The sequence below is a fragment of the Elephas maximus genome, chromosome 1 (genome assembly GCF_024166365.1).
Source record: "Elephas maximus indicus isolate mEleMax1 chromosome 1, mEleMax1 primary haplotype, whole genome shotgun sequence".
Classification (NCBI taxonomy): domain Eukaryota; kingdom Metazoa; phylum Chordata; class Mammalia; order Proboscidea; family Elephantidae; genus Elephas; species Elephas maximus.
This window is the reverse complement of record NC_064819.1, coordinates 186,695,471-186,720,527: the sequence shown is the minus strand read 5'-3', so window position 1 is coordinate 186,720,527 and position 25,057 is coordinate 186,695,471.

Here is a 25,057-nt window from a genome sequence, read left to right as displayed (position 1 = left end):
AGATCAGGAGGGCTGGGCTCAAATATTACAGCGTAGCCAACTGAATTATGAGCTTCTCCATGGGCTGGGATGTGCGTGCTCAAACAAACTTAGGAAATACTGTCTAATGAAGTCTTTCCCCTGGAGATTCACAATGCATATTAACACATCCGAACAGTATCAGTAAATAAATCTGCTTAATTTTGCATAATACTTAAACAAACAAATTTCTTTGTACAGGAACAGATTTGTTTTACCCATCCTACACTTATGACCAAACGCCAAAGCAAAGCAGTTTTCCCTTAATACCAATAAGGGAAACTTGGAATGAATATTTTACAAGAGTTTCACATACTTTCTTGTCATAGAAACTCAATGGCAAATTATGTGTCCCAGGACCATAAAATTATAGATGGACATTAAAGAAGTCCAGGCGAATTTCTTTTCTATTCAAGTGCATTTTTTTCATATACACTAACATATCTTACTATGTAAGTATGATGTTGGAGCTATGCCACCACTATTTCGAATACCAGCAGGGTCACCCATGGTGGACAGGTTTCAGAGGAGTTTCTAGACTAAGACATACTACGAAGGAAGACTTGGCGATCTACTTCCAAAACTTAGCCAATGAAACTCTTACGGATTACAACAGAACATTGTCCAGCTGGCTTGCTTTGGATATGTCATAAGGAGGGATCAGTTGCTAGAGGAGGACATTATGTCTGGTGAAGCAGAAAGCCAACAAGGAGGACATTATGTTTGGTGAAGTGTAGGAGACTATCATGAGATGAATTGACACAATAGCCACAAAGATGGGCTCAAGCATGCTGGCAATTGTGAAGATGACACACAACCAGGCAACATTTCCTTCTGTGAACTCAGCAGCAGCTAACAACAACATCGTCCTATTGGTTATTTATTGGTAGTAATTAACTGGAAGTTCTATCTCTTCAGCCTCCTTCAAGCCCAAATGGTCAGATGCAATGAATGAGCTGCACTGGTGTTCGTTTTGCCCCTGGAAAAAAGTGATATACAATATAGCATGTTCAGGGCAGTGCAAGTGTCTCCATTTGACAAGGTAAAACAAAACCAAACCTTTGCCATTGAGTTGATTACAACTCATAGCAACCCTACAAGACAGAATGGAACTGACCCATAGGGTTTCCAAGACTGTAATCTTTAGGGATGAAGACTGCCACTTCAGAGCCACCGGTGGATTCCAACCACCGATCTTTCAGTTAGCAGCCAAGCACTTAACCACTGCTCCACCAGTGCTCCTATTTAACAAGATAAAAGAAACAAAAAAACCAAACCTGTCCCCGTCAAATTGATTCCAATTCGTGGCAACCCTATAAGAGCTGCCCCATAGGATTTCCAAGGAGCAGCTGGTGGATTTGAAGTGCCGACCTTTTGGTTAGCAGCTGAGCTCTTAACCACTGCACCATCAGGGCTCCAGTTAACAAGACAGTAGGGTGCAAGGCTAGGGAGGACACGCTAGGGATGGTAAGGGTCTCAAATTTGATAGTAAGGATGAAAATGGGAAAGTGGATGTAAAAGATTCAGTAAGTGCTGACTAGTTGCAGGGCAGGGTGAGGGAGAATGGCAGATGATGGAGTATCTGACAGGGCTACTGGGTGTGCAGTGGACTGGAGACCAAAGGAGCAACTTCACATTCCTGTCAGAACCAAAAATTCCGTCAGGGTGAAGAGTTATGTAGAGGAGAAATTATCTCCTTCTTGCTGGGCTAGCCTCTTTTTCTGATGTCCTCCCATGGTAACATGGCTCTAGAATACCAAGGGCATTTAAATCAGCACAAGGTGGCAGAAACAAGTAAACACAAGAAACTTGCTCATTCATAGATAAGCACATCTACTCAAGTGTGGAGAATCGTTTAGAACCATTGAAAATCAAAAGAACTGCCAATACACATTGAACAATAGCTAGTAGTGATAAAAATTGTCAAGTTAGTCCTGCCTCACCTAGGCAGAATGCATACAAAATTAAATCCACTAAAAGTTGCTTAACATGCCCTTAAAATGACAGATTTGCTTTGATGCACCAGAAGATGAAACATTAATTTTCCCTCGGAAAAAAAAGTTTGTTACATCATAGCTGGTAATACCAACGATTGTTTTTGTTGTTAGGTGCCGTCAAGTCAGTTCCAACTCATAGCAAGCCTACGCAGAACAGAACAAAACACTGCTTTGTCCTGCACCATCCTTAAAATCACTGTTATGCTTGAGCCCATTGTTGCAGCCACTGTGTCAATCCACCTCGTTGAGGGTCTTCCTCTTTTCCACTGACCCTGTACTCTGCCAAGCATGATGTCCTTCTCCAGGGCCTGATCCCGCCTGACAACATGTCCAAAGTATGTAAGACGCAGTCTCACCATCCTTGCTTCTAAGGAGCATTCTGGTTGTACTTCCTCCAAGACAGATTTGTTCCTTCTTTTGGCAGTCTGTGATATGTTCAATATTCTTCACCAAGACCACAATTCAAAGGCGTTAACTCTGCTTCGGTCTTCCTTATTCATTGTCCAGTGTTTACATGCATATGATATGATTGAAAATACCATGGCTTGGGTCAGGCACACCTTAGTCTTCAAGGTGACATTGTCTTAGGCTGGGTTCTCTACAGAAGCAATACCAGTAATGCGTATAAATATAGAGAGAGAGATTTATATTAAGGAAAAACCTCACGCGATTGTAGGGGTTGGAACGTTCCAAGTTCTTGGATCAGGATAGAGTCTTTTCCCAATTCACGGAACCACAGAAATTGGTGAACCCAAGTTAAGCATGTTGGAGAGCAGGGATCCTGCTCATAGGTTGTGACTGTCGAGGAATCCCCAAGGTCTGCAGGCAAGACTGCAGGGTTTCTCCTGAGTCACTTAGCTGCAGGAGCTGGTGAACCCAAGATGGGCAGGTGGGGGAGCTGGCCTCTTGCTCACAGGCCATGAAGATAGGCAAATCCCAAGATGGACAGGTACGCTGCTAGCTCAAGTCCCAAGAACCAGAGGTCAGGCAAGAGACAGCTGCTGGATCCAGAACAAGCCAACAAACTTTGCAAGGCTAATAGGAAGGAAGTAGGCTTTGGAAGGAGGAGAGATGAAAGTTGAGGGGGTGGTGAGCCATCACAGGCCTCACCCCCACTGGTACCACTCAGCAGATTCCATCAAGGGCATGATCACATATCAAATTTCAACAGGAAAGTGATCACGACATTATACAGCTGCCAAAACACTGAGAATCATAGCCCGGCCAAGTTGACACACAATCTTAACCATCACAGACATCTTTGCTTGGTTAGAAGCAAATCATTACAAATGATTAGAAATAATTAAAACAGTACATAAATAGATTCAAACAATCATATTAATAAGAATTTTGAAAGTTCATGAGCTTTCATGCCTTACTAAAATGTACATAACTTGGCAATCTGTTAATAATTTGACAGTATAATACAATCTATGAGTCAGAATCGGCTCCATGGCAATGGGTTTGGTTTTTTTTTGTTTGTTTTTTTGTTTTTAATACAATCAGGGCTGCTAGAATAAATCATTTACTTTTCACTACCAAAAACAAAACCAAAACTGTTCGCTATTCCCACCCAGCAATATGCAAACAGAAATGCTGTGATCACCCCACCCAGACTGTAATGGAAAAACTCTAGGACACACTCTAGGGTAAAGATATTTTCTTTTTACTTTTCTAAATAAGTCTAATGAATATGTCTGGTAAATAATTCAATCTTAAGAGAAAATTATATTGCAGTTGTTAGCTCTTTCATACTAGTCTCAAAATTATTTATGTAATGCCTTCGACGTTATCTTGAATTCTCAGGGAATGAAAAACTGAAATAAAAACACATTCTGTTGAGTTAATGCTTTCTTACAAATTAGGTGCATGTGTATCTTTGTCAGAACTTCAGCTGCTTCTGATCTGCCTTTATCAACAACTTATCAGATAATGAATTCTTTGTAAAACAATCTCTCTTATTTTCCTAGTGATGCAGATTTAAGAATAATCTATTCTTTGCAAGCTCCCAATAAGATAAAACGTATAATGGCATCAAAGAGTAATTTGGATATTTTACTGACTTTATATTTTGGCAATGTTTCATGCCTCATTTGCCTGAAAACTAATTAGATTAGCGCAACACCATGTTTTAATGCAATAGGTTCCGACTTATATTTTCAAGTAAGTTGAGCCCTGCTTATTCTCTGTACTTTCATGCTTGAGTTAATAAACTGCAAAGTTTCCCTCTTCTGTTTGCTCTGTTTTCCTTTATATACCATTTGTTGGAGGTTCTCTATTCTGAGAGAGAGGGAGGAGATGAAAATCAAATTATCCCCTTGGGCTTGTGAAATAAAGTTTGCCTATCTACAATCTGCAATCTCAATCATGTATTTTACTGAGCCTTCAATTTGTGACAAGTATGTGCACTAAAACTAATGTTATCAATGGGGAATAAACCAGAAAAGAGGGATTGGAAGTGAGCCTGGCAAGGACAACATAAGACATCACATCATTTGAGCAAATGTAATCACTGTAGCAGTGAGGGTTTACCCACTGCCATTAAGTCACTTCCAACTCATGGTGCCCTTATAAGACACAGCAGAACTGCCCCATAGGGTTTCCAAGGAGCAGCTGGTGAATTCAAACTACAGACCTTTTTGTTAGCAACCAAACGCTTAACCACTGCACCACCAGGGCTCCAGTGAGGGCTTAGAGATTGGTAAAGTGCATGACTTTACTGTTCCCTGCACAAACCCAAAAACCTTCCCTTCCTAACCCTTACCAAAACTAAACCAAACCAGTTGCTGCTGATTCCAACTCATAGCAACTCTACAGGACAGAGTAGAACTGCCCCATAGGGTTTCCAAGGCTGTAAATCTTTCCACAATACTGCCACTACTTTCTCCCTCAGAATGGCTGCTGGATTCCAACCAATGACCTTTCTGTTAGTAGCCGAACGCTTAACAATTGCACCACCAGGACTCCTCTAACCCTTACAGGGCTGAGTTTTACCAAGTTGATGTATCTTTAATAATTTGACAGTACTATAATACTGTCATCCAGCTTCATCTTCCTCATAATTGGGCTACACTTGAACTTAACTAATATACACCTTCTGTTACAGATTGAATTGTGTCCCCCAAAAATGTTATGTCAACTTTGCTAGGCCATGATTCCCAGTATTATGTCATTGTCCACTATTTTGTCATCTGATGTGATTTTCCTGTGTGTTATAAATCCTACCTCTATGATGTTAGCGAGGCAGGATTAGAGGTAGTTATGTTCCTGTGGCAGGACTCAATCTACAAGATTAGGTTGTATCTTCAGTCAATCTCTTTTGAAATACAAAAGAGAAGAGTGAGCAGAGAAAAAAGTGGACCTCATACCATCAAGAAAGCAGTGCCAGGAGCAGAGCGTGTCCTTTCGACCCGGGGTTCCTGTGCTGAGAAGCTCCTAGACCAGGGGAAGATTGATGACAAGGAGCTTCTCCCAGAACTGACAGAGAGAGTAAGCCTTTCCCTAGAGCTGGCACCCTGAATTTGGACTTCTAACATTTTAAGCTGTGAGAGAATAAATTTCTCTTTGTTAAAGCCAGCTACTTGTGGTATTTCTGTTATAGCAGCACTAGATGACTAAGATACCTTCTTACAGAGAAATTATTGAATGATGATAAATCAACATTTCATCTAAACGAGGGCTGTTGTCTGGCCAGTGGCCTCACCCTCCTGCATTTTGGAGACGTTTGAGAGTCATCTTTGTAAGGAAAGTTTTTAATTTCAAATTCCAATAGTTCATTGTTGGTATAGAGAAGAGCAACTGATTTCTGTATATTAAGTTACATCTTGCTACTACTTTGCTATAATTATTTATTAGTTCCAGGAGCTTTTTTGTTGATTCTCTGGAATATTCTACATAGACAATCATATCATCTGTGAACAAAAACAGTTGTATTTCTTCCTTCCAAATCTGTATACCTTTTGCTTCCTTTCCTTGTCTAATTAATTGCATTAGCTAGAAATATCAGTGTGATGTCGAATAAAAATAAAGAAAAGAGGCATCTTTGTTTTGTTTGAAAATTTAAATGTACGCACAGATCAGTTATCTCTCCTCCCACCTCCCTACCATGCTTTAATAATGACATATACATCAGTTGCATACCTTCTTATGTATCTGATCTATTCTCTGTTCTCCTTGTCTACTCTCCAAACCCTACCCATCTCTCAGGTCCTCATCCACCAAGCTCTTCCTAGAGGTTGCACCACTGTACACCCAACTCAATGCTCTCACCTCATCCTGACCACAGTAGGAAGAATTGCCAATAATCATATCCCACATCTTTTATTCCACTTTAAATTACCTAGCTTTTCACGTAACATACTTTTGCTCCCCAGTACAACAGCAAGTGCCTGTGATATCTCTGCCATATTTGTATCCCCAATAGTACTCTAAAAGGAGCATATAATAAATTTTTAATTTACTAATGTCCCTCATTTTATGGGAAAAAAGAGACAAAAATAAAACACGAAACTTTACACTTTTCCTCCCCACTCTATCTTAAACTCACTTCTATCTTCCACATCCATATTGTTTCTCCGAATTTGATATTTTCTGTGGATTTTTAAAGAACCTACCCAATTTCACCACAGCTCTAAACACTGAACTATGACCATAATTTTATCAGTCCCTAAAGAAAACTTACACTAGTCCTCTCCATTCTAATGTCCCAATGGCACAGACTTTTTTCTTCTTTTACCATAAGGTTGCCTTCACTAAACTTCATAGAAATCTCCAGTCATTTTTACGATATATTGGTCATTCTTGGTCATTCATCATCTCCCTCCCCCCCGCCCATAGATATCCTACAACTTGGACAAACTACTAAAAGTGTGGTCAAACAAAATTTCACTCAAAACTGTATCACCAGTTTATACTACTGTTCCCAGCCTGCTGTGGTTTAGGATCAGGCCCCATTAGCAAAATCAACAGCAGCAGCATGGCCTTGTGCACAAGTACAAGGACACAGATTCAGACAGCCTGGCTCAAATTCCTGCTTACTGTCTGTGGGGCCTAGGGCAAGTTACTTAATCTCTCTGTGCTTCATCTTCATTCACAAAATGAAGCAAGGATTGAGATGAGGTACACAAAGCACTCACCCAAGGCTTGTACCAAGTAGACAGTAAACGTTTTTTAAATTAGTGTTTTGGAGGAGATTGGAAATTGATTTAGAAGTTTAATGGAGGAATTGTGCCACGGAGCAGAAATAGAAAGTAGCCTTGTCAAAGAATTGTACAGGATCAGGCATGGGACCCTCAAGCAAGTTTCCTGAAAGAACTGCTTTTTGTCTCAAACAATTTAAGACCCCCCTCCCAAAATGCCTTTCATTACTTAGCTTTTTACAGTTTTTTTTTTTAAGTGTTTCCATATGCCTACCCACATATGGTTCTGTGATAAACCCAAAGCCCCGTTGCCACCGAGTCTATTTCAACTGATAGTAACCCTGTAGAACAGAGTAGAACTGCCCCGTAGGATTTTCAAGAATATGCTGGTGGATTCAAACTGCCAGTCATTTGGTTAGCAGTTGAGCTTTTAACCCCTGCGCCATCAAGTCTTCATTCTATGATAAAACCCATTGCTGTCGAGTCAATTCCGACTCATAGCGACCCTATATGACAGAGTAGAACTGCCCGATAGAGTTTCCAAGGAGAGCCTGGCAGATTTGAACTACCGGCCTCTTGGTTAGCAGCCGTAGCACTTAACCACTACGCCACCGGGAGTTTACTATTTCCATGCTCTAGATCAGGAAATTAAATCTCTGTGAGATTAGCTTTAATTATACTACCCCCACTCTTCCTCCACTCCCTACCCCCTCTCCCCTCACTTCTACCTCGTCACTAGCAAATGACCCTCACAAACCAGAGTTATCTGACCACCTTTGCCAGTATTCTTTCTACCACATCAGTCCCATTCAGGTAAATCACTTTCTTTCCCTCTCAAGCCTAGGTGATACAAAAATAAAGAGAAAAAAACTTAGTCAAAGGTAAAATATGATATTTGCAGGTCCTAAATTCTATTTTGGAGCCCTGGTGGTGCAGTGGTTAAGGGCTCAGGCTGCTAATCAAATAGTCGGCAGTTTGAATTCACCGGCTGCTCCTTGGAAACCCTATGGGGCAGTTCTACTCTGTCCTATAGGGTTGCTATGAGTCAGAATCAACTGGACAGTATCAGGTTTGTTTCTTGTTTGTTTTTTGGTTGTTAAATGCTATTTTAAAAGAAGCCCTGGTGACACAGATGGTTAAGCACTTAACTGCTAACCAAAAGGGAGAAAGACCTGACAATCTGCATCCACAAAGATCACAGCCTAGAAAACCTTGTGGGGTATTTCTGCTCTATCACAACAGTTAGAATCAACTCTGCAGCACCTAACAACAACAATAACAAATGCTATTTTAATATTTCCTCCAGGGACATAGAATTGGGGTTAGAGAGCAGGCTTTACAAATTTGGCAACTCAAATAGCCTGAAGATCCAGAGTTAACAGAGCTCAGGACCGGGCAACGCTTCGTTCTGTTATACATAAGGATGTCGTAAGTCAGAGCCCACCTCACGGCAACTCACAACCACAGCCATGCGTGGCTACTGAAGACCTGAAATGTGGCAGTGCCACATGTTGAAACAATATTTTAGATATATTCAGTTAGATAAAATACATTATTAAAATTAATTCTCTTTTTCCAGTGTTTATATGGTGACTAGAAAAATTTTTAGATGCAACTCGTATTACATTTCTGTTAGGTTAGAGACATAGTAATATGAAACCTGTGTTCCCTCTGCATCCCTTTGTGCCCAGCGCTCTTCACTGCCACAGTAACACTCAGGGTAATATAACTGAGACATAACTCTCTGAGACCAATTAATCAGTAGCGCATTTGTAAGAAGCAATTGTCTCCCACCATAGATCACTTCAGTAAAGCAGGTTGGTATTTCTTTGTACCTACCACAGCTTGGTGGGTATTATAGCCCCAGGGAGTAACATTTGCTCAATATGTGAGAGATGAATGTGAGTCTGTTGCTAAAATAATTTCTTTCCAGTTAGCACAAGCAATATAAGATGATGAATGTTAATTTTTTTTTTTTTTTAAAACTATCATCATGAGGGAAAGTATCTGACAAAATTGAGTATTTTTCCAGAAAGGTCAAGTACTGTTAACAAAGTTGATTTCACTGGGTATCTGCATGTCATAGTTTTCTTTCTGATTCAAGAACAGACTGCTAGGAGCCTTTTGAAGCTCTATGGGTAGATATAATAGAAATGGATTGTGACATTTTTACCTGCTAACTTAGCATTGAAATTTTCACAATGTCAAGTGGAAAATTAATAATTACACTACTTTTTGCCACTGAATGTCTGTCAAAAAGAACAAAACTGTATCAAGCAGAAGCAAAGTACAGAGACAGAAGCATTGGTGACACCATCTCTCATCCCTGCATGAAGCACCAATTCAAAGACAAGTTCAGTATGTCCCCCCAAAATTGATAGACACATAGTACTAGTATAATAGGACAAATTAAATTAATTTAGTGTTCAGCTTGCCTTTAACCATGTATCAAGAAATATAAACTTTTGTTGCATTAAGATGTAGAAAGATTTAAACCAAAAAAGAGTAAAATTTGTAACATAGATTCATCCTTACACTTAGGAGAGGAAGTTAAGTTTCCTACTAGTAACACTAATAAAGGAACTCCAAGCACTGATTGCTTCAGATTATCAATTCACACCTGAGTCTTGGGGCCACTTGTGGTTTGGCTAAAAGGTAGATCAAGCCTGTGGCCAACTTAAAATATTTAACTATAAAGGATTATAGCCTCTGGGATTTTTGTGAAAATATAGACAAATTCATTCATAAAGCAAGTATGCCCTATGTGATCTGATTAATAAACCACCAGAAAGATCCCCTGACTGAAAAATATTTTACCAACAGATTCCGCAAATTCCTCATTACTGAGAACTATCAGTAAAATCCCTGCCGCAATCAGCGGTATTTTGAGTACCTAGCTAAATCACAACCTCAGTGGGCAGAGGATAAGGAAAGGAGGCAGATTTAATATCTAAAGAAAGCAGGTAAGATTACAGAAGGACTAGAAATAGAAGGCAGAGAATGCTAAAAACCAACAGCATTCTTTAATATTTTTCCCGGGAAAAGAAGCCAGTAATAGTCTTGAAAAGATGAGTAGGATCTCAGGTTCACCCACTACGAATCATGTTAAAAACAAATATATACTTTGCCTTCATCATGGACTTAAACTCCCATAGATCATCCCTTTGAGTCTCTGATGCTAGAGAATTTTTCCAAGAATACTAAAGAGCTTAGTGTTGTAAAAGGATACTCACCTGGGTAACAATTTCAAGATGCCAAGAGTCTAGGAACTCTGCTTTTATCACCAGCTGAAAAGCCAATAAGTCTTAATTGTCTCCAAACACTCTCCAGCTGTGTAACCTTCTTCCTGGGCAGCATCTTTATAAAAGAAAGGCTCATAAAACAGATTTCTAAGCACTGTATTTATGCTAGGGATTTAAATTTCAATTACAAAGAGAAATTATATCTACTTTTGATGCAAATGCATTTAAACACGTTATGGCTATAAAAGTAAAACCTGCTTAATCCTCTCATAAACTTAGTAATTTTATAAAACTCATATTGTCTCATACACATAAGACGTGAATGGCAATCAGCATTCTAAACAGTATCCTAAGTCAGAAACTCAAGACTTCATAATATTCTCAGTGCTTCCTCCTTACATTTATTCTATATAACAAGCAGAGTGAAATATGCCTCCCTTATTTTAAATATTGAAATAGGAGGTTTACTATTCTACTTTTTCTGGGTCTCATGGACCTCACCCTTCTCCACTAAAAGCATCCAGAAGTATACTTTTTAAAAATAGCATACCAATATTTTCCCAAGCCTATCCTCATTTGGGAAACCCTGCTGGTGTAGCGGTTAAGTGCTATGACTGCTAACCAAAATGTTGGCAGTTCGAATCCACCAGGTGCTCCTTGGAAACTCTACAGGACATTTCTACTCTGTCCTATGGGGTCGCTATTATGAGTCAGAATTGACTCGACGATGGCAATAGGCTTGGTGGGTTTGGGATCCCCATTTGTAATATAAATCTAAAAAAATTAAAAACTAAATAAACTTCAGTCTTTTCACTATTTAAAACACTCATTTTTATGAAAATCTCCTCATATTAGTTCTTCCTCTAATATCAAATCAGAGTGGATATTTGCAGCACTTGGGTTGGAGAGAATTTGCCACTATTCCTAGGCCCTATCAGCCAATAAGCATTCTCTAAATAGACTACAATTCCAGGAGAGATGGGAAGAATTTTCAACTCCTGTGGGATGAGGTCCTATTCTCCATAGAATTAAGATTGCCCGGGGAAAGGATTTGATACTTTACACAAACCTGATGAAGTCACCGTCATCAGATACTTAAGAAAGAATCCCTGTGTTCCACATCCATCATCCAAATCCATTCCTATGTTAAAGATGATTTCCTTTTCTCGCCACTCACTCCCTTTCCCCAACCCATGAGGCGCTGGCAATCTCCAAAAGTGGAAGAGACTGCCCGGTCACATCTATTTCTCCCATCTTCCTACTCCAGCAGGGATCAAGGTCTAAATGAAGTTAGAGGTTTGTAGAAGCTGAAGGTGAGAAGCCAGAAAGATTGTGAATGAAGTCAAAAGAGCTTTCTGCCAAACCGCTTTTTTTCTTTTTTAAGCACCGATTTTTCTAGAAATATTAAAGTTGGTGGTGAAGAATTACAGTATTTATTCACGCTCATGTTGTAGGAAAGTTTTCTGAATAATACATGTGTGGCATATAATAAAACAGGAGATTAACAAGCAATCTAAAAATAGCATCTCTTTTACTGCCTTGCTATTTAAAAGGAGAACATGAGCTTGCATTCTTAGAACCCATGGAGTTATCTTTGCTGAAACACTGGCACGCATGAGGGGAAAGTTACGTTCACTAACTATATAACAAAGAAAATTCTGCACATGATGCCAAGACATTATGCAGTAGGTGGTGTTAACGCAGGAAGCTTTTATCATAAAGTAGAAACCCCATTACTTCCTAAGTTAATAACTGCAACCTGTAATGTGAAGGTCTATTTTAGTAGAGCTTTGTTTTTTTTTTTTTTTGTATACTTGTAAAGAATAAGAAAAGATCATTTGTCTCCCTTTCTGTGAACCAGGCCACACAATTGGCTGCCAATTCCTTTTCTTTTCTTTTAATTCTATTCTCTCAAAAAGAGAAGGCAATAATAGTCCTGTAAGGTTGACTCCACATGAATGAACTAAATTCACATGAATGGAAATTTTTCATAGGAAAAGAGCCCCACAGCACTGTAGGCAGAGATTAATATCTGGGAGTAGGTAGACCACAGACCATTAGAGAAATTTTGTTTCAAACATTGTCTCTAAAGAATGATTTTGACAAGCCAGAACGAAATCCGTGTTTTTCCTTTGTGGTCACACCGTGTAAATCAGACTCTTTACAGTAATACACCAGTTACTTGGGAGTTATTAGGAAGTTGACGATACACAACGGTTTCTGACGGTGCTGCTGACAGCCAGGTAGGAAGGAGGCCTGTTCTTCCACCGATGCTACAGATCTTGAACTACATGTGCATCTCTGTGTTTTCCCATAATCTTGATCAGAGAAAACAATAAAGCCCTCAACAAGCATTGATTGACCAGCCCAACCTAGAAATTACTGGAACAGTGTGTGCCGTGTGGGACTTGGTGGGATGTGACATTAGCTTATTGTTCTCTAAACATCATAGAGCAACCTTGTGATTCTTACTTCATAGTCTCGCCTTTAAGAGAAAGGGATTTACTGGTCACCCTTCTTTGGATATCAGGAGAGCCACTAAAACAATCAACTGAGTACACTCTGCTCAAGCACTTCTCTGTAACAACACCTTGGAGGTGTCTTTGAAGCTCTGTTAAAACAAAAGAGGTGGAGTTGAAAGGAATTTCACCCTTGCAATGAAATAAACGATATGCACTTACTAATGAGCAACTAAATTATAACTACACAAAGCAAAATACAAATAATACTCAACAGAGATTACACTTTGGGTCTACTATTAACTGCCAACCATTTTTCAATAAGATACTGGTGAAAGCCTAGCCATACAAAGCTGTTTCTGTTCTCATTTTGAAAAATATATTTTTCCCTTTCTATTATCCTTTCTTTTTTTAATTTAAATTAGCATTACCATTAAGTAACAAAAAATGATGCTAAGCACTGAAGAATATAATAATGTAAAAGATGCATTCTCTACCATTAAAAACTCAAAACTTAGTGGAGAACAAGAGAAAGTTATAAAGTTCTAAATGATATACACAAAGAGTACTTTAGGCTAAAGTAAAACGGAAAGCAGTGTCTACTCACCCTGGGTGGCCAATGTTAAAATCTGCTGAGAATAATTTTCTTTAAAAGGACAGGAATTGGCCTGCATGTCTGCATTTCATCCTCTCAGCCTCCCATTGCCCTGCTGCCCTCACTTTCCCAGTCTGAAACCCCTTCCTTTCATTCTCCATCTCTGCTCCTCCTGCTCTGCTGACCCTTCTTGATAGGTGCCTATGTCTGGACAAATTTGCTATACTTTGACTTCACCACTACCTAATCCAGGACATGACTTTTGTGACTCGCTTACTTGCACCTTACTGTATGATCAAAACCTCACACTCCATTGACTTCCTATGGGACCAACTAGAAGAAGAGACTTTCCCCCTAATTCTCACCTGGGGAGAGGTTCGGCAAGAGAATAAAGAATGAGAGGTTAAAGAAGGCTGAGAAAGCCAGAAGATGCTGGCACTGCCTTTCCTAGCCTCATCCAGCTGCACTAATTAGAAGTTTAGACTGTATACCTAGCCCAATGTAGTCCCTGGATTCAGCAAACAAACCTAGGAGACTATTAGAAGCATCATCCCTCCAGTATATTTGTTGTTGTTGTTAGGTGCCTTCGAGTTGGTGCCAACTCATAGCAACCTTATGTACAACAGGACGAAACACTGCCTGGTCCTGCACCATCCTTAAAATTGTTGCTTAGTTCGAACCCATGGTTGAAGCCACTGTGCCAGTCCATCTTGTCGGGAGTCTTCTTTTTTGCTGACCCTCTACCTTACCAAGCGTGACGTCCTTCTCCAAGAACTGGTTCCTCCTGATAGCATGTCCAAAGTCCATGAGATGAAATGTCAACATCCTCCAGCACATGGAATCCAAAAAAAATCTTTACCTAAACCCCAACCTTCATATTTACCTCATTCACAGCCTTCCCCAACTCCCTCCATGACTGCCCAGCTCTATGTCCCAATTCTTGGTTCTGCAGCAGACTCCAAATGGTCTTAGAGACATGCCCTGAATGTCAAGTGATTGTAGTGCTAACAACATACCTAATCCCTGACAGCCCTGTCTCAGCTAAGATGGGACCTAGTTCTTGTGCTGTCAGCTACTGGCTTGGGGTCAGGCTTCAAACTAGGTTGACTCTTGGTGCAAAACATTACCACCCCACTGGTTTTAGTGGAACCAAAGACTCCAGCTATATGCTCCAACATTACAGTCAGGGGTTTTAAGTATCTTAAGTATCGACACTGGGCTTAGACACCAGGCATTGCCTCCGTGGATATTGTGATTGATCTACTTTTCTGCTGATCTAAACCCTCCAGCCCTCCTACAAAGTCAGCCCCCACATCCCTGGCCCTTCTCCTTTTCCCTCACACTTTGTCTCATGGTAGTTTATATGGGTTATAACAAAAAGATTAGGATAAAGTTGCCAATGAGTGAAAATCAAGTTTCAGATTTACCAGATTTCTGAATGATGGTGACAAAGTCTAGTGATAAAAATCATTTAAGCAAACCCAAAGAATTTTGAAGTAAATGTGTAACAAAGGCCTTTGCACAAATGCTGAGGACTCCATCTGGCAGTAGGGACTGTGGTAGAAAGGAAAATAATGAGTGTGATGCTCCTGTAGTCAATGGATACAGAAATATGACTTGGAAGCTGGTGAGTGTGGTAGGCAGAATTCTAAGATGGCCCCAGTGATCTCCACTCACTGGTGTTACTCCCACAATAATGTTACATCACATGGCAAAGGGGATTTGCAAACATACCTAAATTTACTAATTAACAAACAACAACAGCAAAATCTATTCTCATCAAGTAAACTCCAACTCTTGGAGACCTCATGTATGCAAAGTATAATTGCCCTCCACTGGGTTTTCCAGGCTGTGACATTTTGGAAGCAGATTGCCAGATTCTGTGATAATTTCCGAGGTGTCTTCGGTTAGGTTAAAACTGACAACCTTTTGGTTAATAGTAGAGCTATTTGCACCACCAGGAAGTCACTGCTTACTAAATAGTTGGTCTTAAAAGAGTGAGATTCACTGAGTGGGCCAAACTTAATCACGAGCCCTTTAAAAACTTCAGCTGGTTGCAGAAGAAGAAGTCAGAGTCAGAACACAACAGAGATTTGACCCAGGGAAAGTTCTCCACTGATGCCTTGAAGAAGGGAAGGAGCCACTTGGAAAGGACCTGAGAGAAGCATCTAAGTGAGAGCAACCCCCTTACAAGAGGCAGCAAGGAAACAAGGATTTCAGCTCTGCAACTGCAAAGAACAGAATCTCTAGTGGCATTTCATTTTCCAAGTTGAATCTGGCCACATGACAGTTTAATTAGAAGTTATTAGATATATTGTACTTTCTGATCTTCTAGTATACTGCCTGCATTTTAGTTAGAGTTTCCACCTTCCCTATATTTGCCTCTTGCCCTATCCCATGCAGACTCTGCTCAGCAAAGACTTCTGATTCCAGATCTCCTGTTATGAAGTTAAGCTTGAAGAATGAACTTGAAGTAGATCTTTCCCACAGTCTCCTGTTAAGAACCCAGCCTAGCCAACATTTTGATTTTGGCTTTGTAAGAGCATGAGTAGAGAACTCAATCAATTCCACCCAACTTCTGATCTACAGAACTGTGAACTAATAGATGGGTGCCATTTTGAGCCACTAAGCCACTAAGTGATAATTGTTCTGCAACAACAGAGCTCTATTTCAGTAGATGACAGTGACAAAGGTGGGTAGAGGCTGATATGGCTGAGTGGCATAAGCCTCATTCATGGAGCTCACCATAGAAGTACCATCCCATTGCCCATTGCTAACAAGTTGACTCCAATTCCTAGCAACCCAATAGGACAGAGTGGAACTGCCCCATAAGGTTCCCAAGGAGTGAATGGTGGATTTAAACTGCCAACTTTCGGCTGGCAGCCAAGCTCTTAACCATTACGTCACCACGGCTCCAAAAGTATCATAGATGATCCTAATGTGATGTCAATGATGAAAACTGTGTCCTAGAGGTTATGTGTTTTACATGCAGGCATTACAGAGCCTCCCATATTTAGGATTATCAACATGCATTGGTGGTTCAGTGGTATAATTCTCTCCTTCCATGAAAGACCCAGGTTCAATTCCAAGCCAATTCAGCTCATGTGAAGCCACCATCTGTCTGTCAGCAGAGGCTTGCATGTTGTTATGATGCTAAACAGGTTTCAGCAGAGCTTCCAGCTTAAAATGGACTAGGAAGAGAGGCCTAGTACTCTACTTTTTAAAAAATCAGTCAATGAAAGCCCTATGGATCACAATGATTCAATCCTGTTGTGCATAAGGTTGCAATGAGTTGGGGGCTAACTTGACTGCGCTAATGACAACCACAAAATTGAAAACTAAGCATTAATACTAGACATTAAGCTGTAAGATGTATTTTTTCCCTTATCACAAATGTTTTAGTGTCACCCATTAATTTTTAAGAAACAAAAGTAATTGTATTTAAAGGTGAAGTGTTAGTATATTTATAGTAAATTTTATTTGAAATATGAACTGTCATAGATAAGTAAATAGATCTGTAAAATTAATGAGCTTTCAAATTTTATCAGTATTTTCTTCTTTCTGAATCTCATCAAAGAGATTTCTGTCTCACAAACTACATATTAGCAATGTCAATTTATCATTTAGTCATATTGTTTCTATAATAATCTAATTTAGAGAAAATATCAACTCTGTATGGACTGATTGATTAAATCAATAATAAATTTTTTTTTAAGGAAAAATTATGATTTACAAGTTGCATGCAGTGATCATACTTCGTAATTTTGTAGTGGTAATTCAGAGGTTTTCCTTAGAATTGCTGTGATATGAGGGAGCATCTGCTGCAGTTAACAACATTTTATATCGATTTATCGTTTTAAATGAACCAAATAAAACCATTATCTCAACGACTTATAATTTATAGGACTTTTAAATCTCCACAATTAGACAATGTCAAGGCGCCCTTAGAAATAATCTGGTACTTCTGAGTAATAAATAGCAACTTGTGGATTTACTTGCAATTCACTGATTCAGATAGTTTTGCACTAAATTCCCTGCTTTAGAATTTACTACCCCATTAGAATATTATTTCCCTGACCCTGAGGCATAGTCCCTCCCCCCCAAAATGTGTACTTTAATTTTCTTCTATTAGTCATAGATGAAAGGGCATCTCACTGAGCTTCATGAACATGAATACTTGAAAATGCTAACTGATTGAAAACAAAAACATGACTAACCTGTAAGGAGAAATGGGCTTGTAGACATCTTAAAAATGAAGAGAGTTTTAGAGCAAGAATATGGATAAGGTAGCATAGGTATGAGAACAAAGAAGGTAAAAGAAGGGGCTGAATCAATGAAAAAAAAAAAAGACTGAAACAAATATAATAAAACGTTACCCATTGTGCAATAAAGCAAATAAAAGAACAAAATGGTATAGATTGCAAGGAATTTTGTAAAACTGCCTTTAATTTCAGATGAAATGATTGTCTTTATAGAAAATACTAAGGAATCTACAAAGCAACTACTAGAATTAGTAAGTTAATATAGTAATGTCATAAGACACATAGTCAGTATGAAATATCCAGTTGTAATTCTATACATTAGCAGCAAACAATTGGATAATGAAAGTTAAATAACAAGTCTATTTATAATACCATCACAAACATAACCTCCACCCTGGCAACAACACAATTTTTTTTTTCTAGATTTTAAAAGATCTAAATAAATGAGGAGATATACCATGGTCGTGAATTTGAAGAATCACTATTATTAAGATATCAATTCTCCCTAAATTAATTTATAGATTCAATACCACCCTAATAAAAATTCCAACAGGAATTCTTACAGAATATTACAAGCCAATTCTAAAATTTACTTAGGAATACAAGGGTCCTCAATAACCAAAACAATCTTAAAAAAGAAAATTAAGGCTGAAGGACTTTGAACTGCCTAACCTCAACACTTACTCGAAAGCCACAATAATCAAGACAGAGTGGTATTGGCATAAGGACAAATAGATCAATATAACAGAATAGAGAGTTCAGAAGTAGACCACATTTAAATAGTCGATTGATTTCCAACAAAGTCACCAAACCAACCAATGGGAATGAAAATCTTTTCAATAAACTGTCCTGTGGTAACTAGAGATCTATATGAGAAAAAAAGAAGAACCCCGACCCCCCTCCGCCTGAAGTCACACACAAAAATTAATTCAACATGAATCGTAGACATGAAAGAAAAACTAAAACATTAAAGCTTCAAAAAAAGAAAACATGGGAGAATATCTTTATAATATCAGGGCTCACAAAAAATGAAAAGGAAAATCACAGACTGGGAAAAAATATTTGCAATACATATATCTGACAAAGGACTCATATCTAGCATATAAAGAACTCCTACAACTGAGTAGCAAATAGACAACCAAAAAAAAAGAAAAGGTGCAAACGACTTCAACACTTCAAAATAGAAAATATATAAATACCCACTGAACACATAAAAAGGTACTCAACATCTTTAGTCATCAGGAAAATGCAAATGAAAACCACTAGAATGGCTAAAATCAAAAAGCTTGACAAATGCTAAATGTTGAAGAGGATGTGAATCACCTAGAATTTCAGCACTTTACTAGTGGCAATGTTAAATGGTACAGCCACTTTAGAAAACAGTCTGACATTTTTCTATAAAGTTGAACTTACACCTATCCTCTGAACCAGCAATCCCACTCCTAAGTATTCATCCCTCCACGCTGACAAAACAATGAAACCATATATCCACAAGAAAATTTGCACAAGAATCTTCATAGAAGCTTTAGCAGGAAACAATCCAAATGACCCCTATCAACAGGGAGAGTGGATAAACAAATGCAATGAATTGCTACTCAGCAATGGAAAAAAAAAGCATATTTCTGAAATACACGTTTTGGTTATCTAGTACTGCCATAACAGGAATACCACAAGTAGATGGCTTTAACAAAGAGAAATTTATTTTCTCAGTCTAATAGGTTACAAGTCCAAATTCAGGGCATCAGCTCCAGGGGAAGGCTTCCTCTCTGTCCATTCTGGAGGAAGGTCCTTGTCCTCAATCTTCCCCTGGTCAAGGAGCTTCTCAGGTGCAGGGACCCCGGGTCCAAAGGACGCACTCTGCTCCTGGTGCTGCCTTCTTGGTGGTATGAAGTCCCCAACCCTCTGCTTGCTTTCCTTTCCTTTTATCTCTTAAAAGGTGGTGCAGGCCACACCCCAGGGAAACTCCCTTTACATTGGCTCAGGAAGGTGACCCGAGTAAGGGTCCTAATCCTCTCAACATAAAATTATAATCACAAAATAGAGGACAACCACACAATACTGGGAATCATGGCCTAACCAACTTGATACACACATTTCTGGAGGGACATAATTCAATCCATGACATTCCACCCTTTGGCCCCCCAAAAATCACATCTTGCAACAAGCAAAATAAATGCACCTCATCATATCATAGCAAAAATCTTAACTCCAAGTCCAAAATCCAAAAATTCCTCTTCATCTGTGAAATCTAGCACACAGGTTATCTGCTTCCGATGGTACGATGGCAGAACAGGCACAAGCTAGACATTTCCATTACAAATGGGAGAAACTGAAGGGAAAGAAGGCATAACAGGCACCAAGCAACATTACATTAGCCCTCAAAGCTTTGAAAATAATCCTCTGTTTTCTGAGACAATTTGCACAATAACCCTGCCCCTTAGCCTCTGGATATTGGCCACACTTTCCAGATTCTGAGTGGAGGCCCCTCCTCCCTGGGCTTCAGTTCCACCTTCCAGGCCCTCTGGGACAGCAACTCTGCTCCATCACCTTTAAAAAAAAATCACCTTTAGGTGCACCATTTTCCTGGTCCATCCGAGTGGGACCCCACCCTTAGAAACACCAGAGGCCATGGCTCCCTTTGAAACCCCTGAGGTCATTTCCATACCTTTTGAAACAGAGGCAGCTCAGCTTCTTGTGTTCCTTGTCTCTTCACCTTGTTACCTAGTTTCTTGGTCTCTCGGCTCCTTGGGCCTCACACCCGCATCTGCCCTGCTGGGGCAAGTATCCCAAAGCTCAGTAGCTCCACCAATAAGTGCCTGGAGGCACCTCACTCTGCCAGAAGGCACCTCACTCTGCCAGAAAGCCTCCTGCACACAGACACTCAGCTCTCTGGCTCCATGGGCTGGCAAGCCTAGCTCCACCGATAAGGCACCCTACTCCACCAGAAAGTTTCCTGCACACAGGCACTCAGCTCTCTCCTCCATGGGTCGGCTCCGGCGCCCTCTCACGCTGGTCTCCTGGTTCTGCTGCTGCTGGTTCTCTCCTGTTGCTGTTGCTGTTGCTGTGCCGCTTGTGAGTTCTCTGCTGCGCTGGTCATCTGCAGCTCGGTCCTTTCACAGTTTTAAACTGCTTCTACATTTTAGGTGTCTGTTAGAGCAGCATCCCGCTCTTTCGATAGCAAATTCTGTTTTAGTCATCGAGTACTACTATAACAGAAATACCACAAGTGGATGGCTTTAACAAAGAGAAATTTATTCTCTCACAGTCTAGTAGGTTACCAGTTCAAATTTAGGGTGTCATTTCCAGCGGAAGGCTTTCTCTCTTTGTCGGCTCTGGAGGAAGGTCCTAGTCCTCAATCTTCCCCTGGTCGAGGAGCTTCTCAGGTGCAGGGACCTCAGGTCCAAAGGACACGCTCTGCTCCTGGTGCTGCTTTCTTGGTGGTATGAGGTCCCCAACTCTTGGCTTGCTTCGCCTTCCTTTTATCTCTTGAGAGAGAAAAAGTTGTGCAGGCCACACCCCAGGGAAGCTCCCTTTACAGTGGACCAGGGAAGTGACCTGAGTAAGGGTGGTGTTATAATCCCACCCTAATCCTCTCAACATAAAATTACAATGACAAAATGGAGGACAACCACACAATACTGGGAATCATGGCCTAACCAAATTGATACACACATTTTGGGGGGGACATAACTGAATCCATGACAATGGACTAACGGATGAATCCCAAAAACATCATGCTGAGTGAAAAGAAACCAGACACAAAAGAATATACCCTGTATGATTTCATTATATAAAGTCCAAAGACAGGCCAAACCAATAGAAAATCAAAAAGTGGTTACCCCTTGGGGATGAAGATATGTATGAGAAAGTGGCAGAAAGGAGCTTTTGGGACTCAAGGGATCTTTCTATATATTGTTGTTGTTTTTAGGTACCATAGAGCCTGTTCTGACTCATAGCGACACTTTGTACAACACAACAAAACGCTGTTTAGTCCTGCGCCATCCTCACAACAGTAGCTATGTTTGAGCCTATTGTTGCCGCCACTGTCTCAATCCATCTGGTTGAAGGTCTTCCTATTTTAGTGTCCTTCTCCAGGTCCCTCCTGATAACATGCCCAAAGTAAGTGAAACGAAGTCTCGCCACCCTGTCTTCTAAGGAGCATTCTGGCTGTACTTCTTCCAAGATAGATTTGTTCCTTCTTCTGGAAGCCCATAGTATCTTCAATATTCTTTGCCAACACTATTATTCAAAAGCATCAACTCTTCAGGCCTCCTTATTCATTGCCTAGCTTTCTGTGAGGCAACTGAAAACACCACGGCTTAGGTCACAGGCACCTGAGTCCTCAAAGTGATATCTTTGCTTTTTAACACTTTAAAGAGATCTTTTGCAGCACATTTGCCCAATGCAATAAATTGCTTAATTTCTTGACTGCTGCCTCCATGGCCAATGATTGTACATCCAAGTAAAATGAAATTCTTGAAAACTTCAATCTTTTCTCCGTTTATCATGATGTTGCTTATTGGTTCAGTTGTGAGAATTTTTGTTTTCTGTGTGTTGAGGTGTAATCCATACTAAAGGCTGTAGTCTTTGATCTTCATCAGTAAGTGCTCCAAGTCCTCTTCACTTTCAGCAAGCAAGGTTGTGTCATCTGCATAACAGAGGTTGTTAATGAGTCTTCCTTCAATCCTGTTGCCGCATTCTTCTTCATATAGTCCAGCTTCTCGGATCATTTGCCTAGCATACAAACTGAATAAGTATGGTGAAAGGATACAACCCTGACACAAACTTTTTCTGATTTTTAAACCACATGTTCTGCTCAAATGACTGCCTCTTGGTCTATGTACAGGTTCCTCAAGAGCACAATTAAGTATTCTGGAATTCCCATTCTTTGCAATGTTTTCCATAATTTGTTATGATCTGCACAATGGAACGCCTTTGCATGTTCAATAAAAAAAGTAAACATCTTTCTGGTTGTCTCTGCTTTCAGACAAAATCTATCTGACATCACCAATGATATCCCTCATATCACATCGTACCACGTCCTCTTCTGAATTTGGCTTGAATTTCTGGCAGTTCTCTGTCAATGTACTGCTGCAACAGTTTTTGAATTATCTTCAGCAACATTTTACTTGCATGTGCTACTAATAGTATTATTTGATAATTTCTGCATTCTGTTGGATCACTTTTCTTTGGAATGGGCACTAATATGGATCTCTTCCGGTCAGCTGGCCAGGTAGCTTTCTTCCACATTTCTTGGCATAGACTAGTGACTGCCTCCAGCATTGCATCTGTTTGTTGAAACATCTCAAATTGGTATTCCATGAATTCCTCAAGCCTTGTTTTTCGCCAATGCCTTTAGGACAGCTTGGACTTCTTCCTTCAGTATCATTGGTTCTTGATCATATGAAATGGTTGAATGCTGACCAATTTTTTTTTTTTTTTTTGGTATAACAATTCTTGTTATGGGTGATTTTAAACAGACATACACAACTGTCAAAAGCGCACAAACTACACACTTAAAATCTTAATTGTATATAAATTACATCTCAACACCCACTTCCATGCACTCAAAATAAAGCACTGGAAGAAGGCGTGGGAGAATGTCATCCTTTGTTAACACTGACTAGTGCATAAAAAAAAAAATATATGGTAAAAAATTATTCTCTGCATTTTATTATACTTACCAGAATATCTCTAAAATATTTTAAAGTTAAAAATTTAAATTATACATCTAAACCATATAAATACTTCGTGCCCCCAGGGAGCTTACAAAAAAAATGCAGTTACCACACAAGTAAATACATTTTTGCAATTCATAAGTTTCATTATGCCCTCAAGGACTTTGCTTCTCTGGTTCCTAAGGTACTGGTCTTGCTAGGATACAAGAGATTGGATCTGAAACAGGAGACATTTCCAAAGCTCTAAAGAGCTTATTTTGAGATGTGACTACAGTGTGCCAAAGTACCTGGGCCTTTGTCTTGGGCCACCAAAATTTAAAGGAAGAAAAAAAAATTAATAAATATATTTTAAAATTTTATTCCTTTTAAAATATGTGGCACTTCTATGTTTACAGTATACACCCCCTTTTAGCAACACAGAAACAAGTGAGCTCAGCACCTAGCTGCAAAAATAACCAGTAAAAATAGGCAGCAACCAGATGGCTCCACTGATAATAGCACGGCCTGAAAGCCACGTCACAAATTACACAGGGGATGAGTTTTTACTTTTCATTTGAATTGCCCTGGGCTCCAAAAGTGTTCTGCTCTAAATTCAAAGGTCACATGGTGAATGTTTTCACTCTAAACTAAGTATGCCAGCAACTGGGTTCCAGTAAATCAGGTAGAGGAACCTCTAAACACCAAGATTCTGCCCGAGCGTGCTTTTGTTGGATGTATATACGCCCCCTTCATTTAATCATAGATGCCAGACTGACTTGTATTCCTCTGAATGTTTCAAATACTGTCCTTGGTTCAAGCCACATCAGCAGAGGACTCAGTTCTTGAACACTTAGCCCCTTTAGGAAATCACTTTAAGGAACTGTACTTGACAGTATTAGGTTGGTTTTAGGCATGACATTGGGGACATTGCCCACATCACAAGGTACCTTTCTTGAGAGCCACTGGAGACCCCCTCTCTAGGCCCCAAGTCCCGGGGAAACTGCTATTTCAGAACAGGTTGTGTTAACACATGAAGTCTTCAGTAGACTGCGATTGTTTATCTTTGACCATTAAAAACTCAATTAACTTTTCAATTCACCTCTAGCAATTTTCCATAGCTTATTGCATGATTTATTTTTTTCTATTTATTTTATAATGATATATTACTGCATTCATTTCTGTTAGCTTCCTGAAATCCTTTCTAGAGGAAATAAAATTATAAAAAATTAAGTTTAGAAAGTCATCAGTCATATGATTATAAATACAAAAAAAAAAAAAACTGTTGCTGTCGAGTCAATTCTGACTTAGAGCATTTATTTACATCTGTATCTACTTCCAAAATGGATTTAAGATGGCTCACCAAGTATATCTAAAAGTAAATTAAAATTCAGACTGTATTTACCTCAGCTTCATTTTTGTTTCATGGAGGTATTGCATAGGTACAGACCATAGGTGAAACTATAAATTGCTTAATGTACTGGGATATCTTCAGTAAAATCTTTTACAATAACTTCAAAGCATTTTGTATAACTCTTTTCTAATAAACCTTAACCACATATAATAGGTAGAGGATTTTTTTTTTTTCCATGTGAAGAAGGTGTGCACTACAATGATTAAATGTCTACTGAAGTTGATACAGTGGGTCCATAATAACAGAATGATCAAATATTCTGCATAAAATTTATTGGT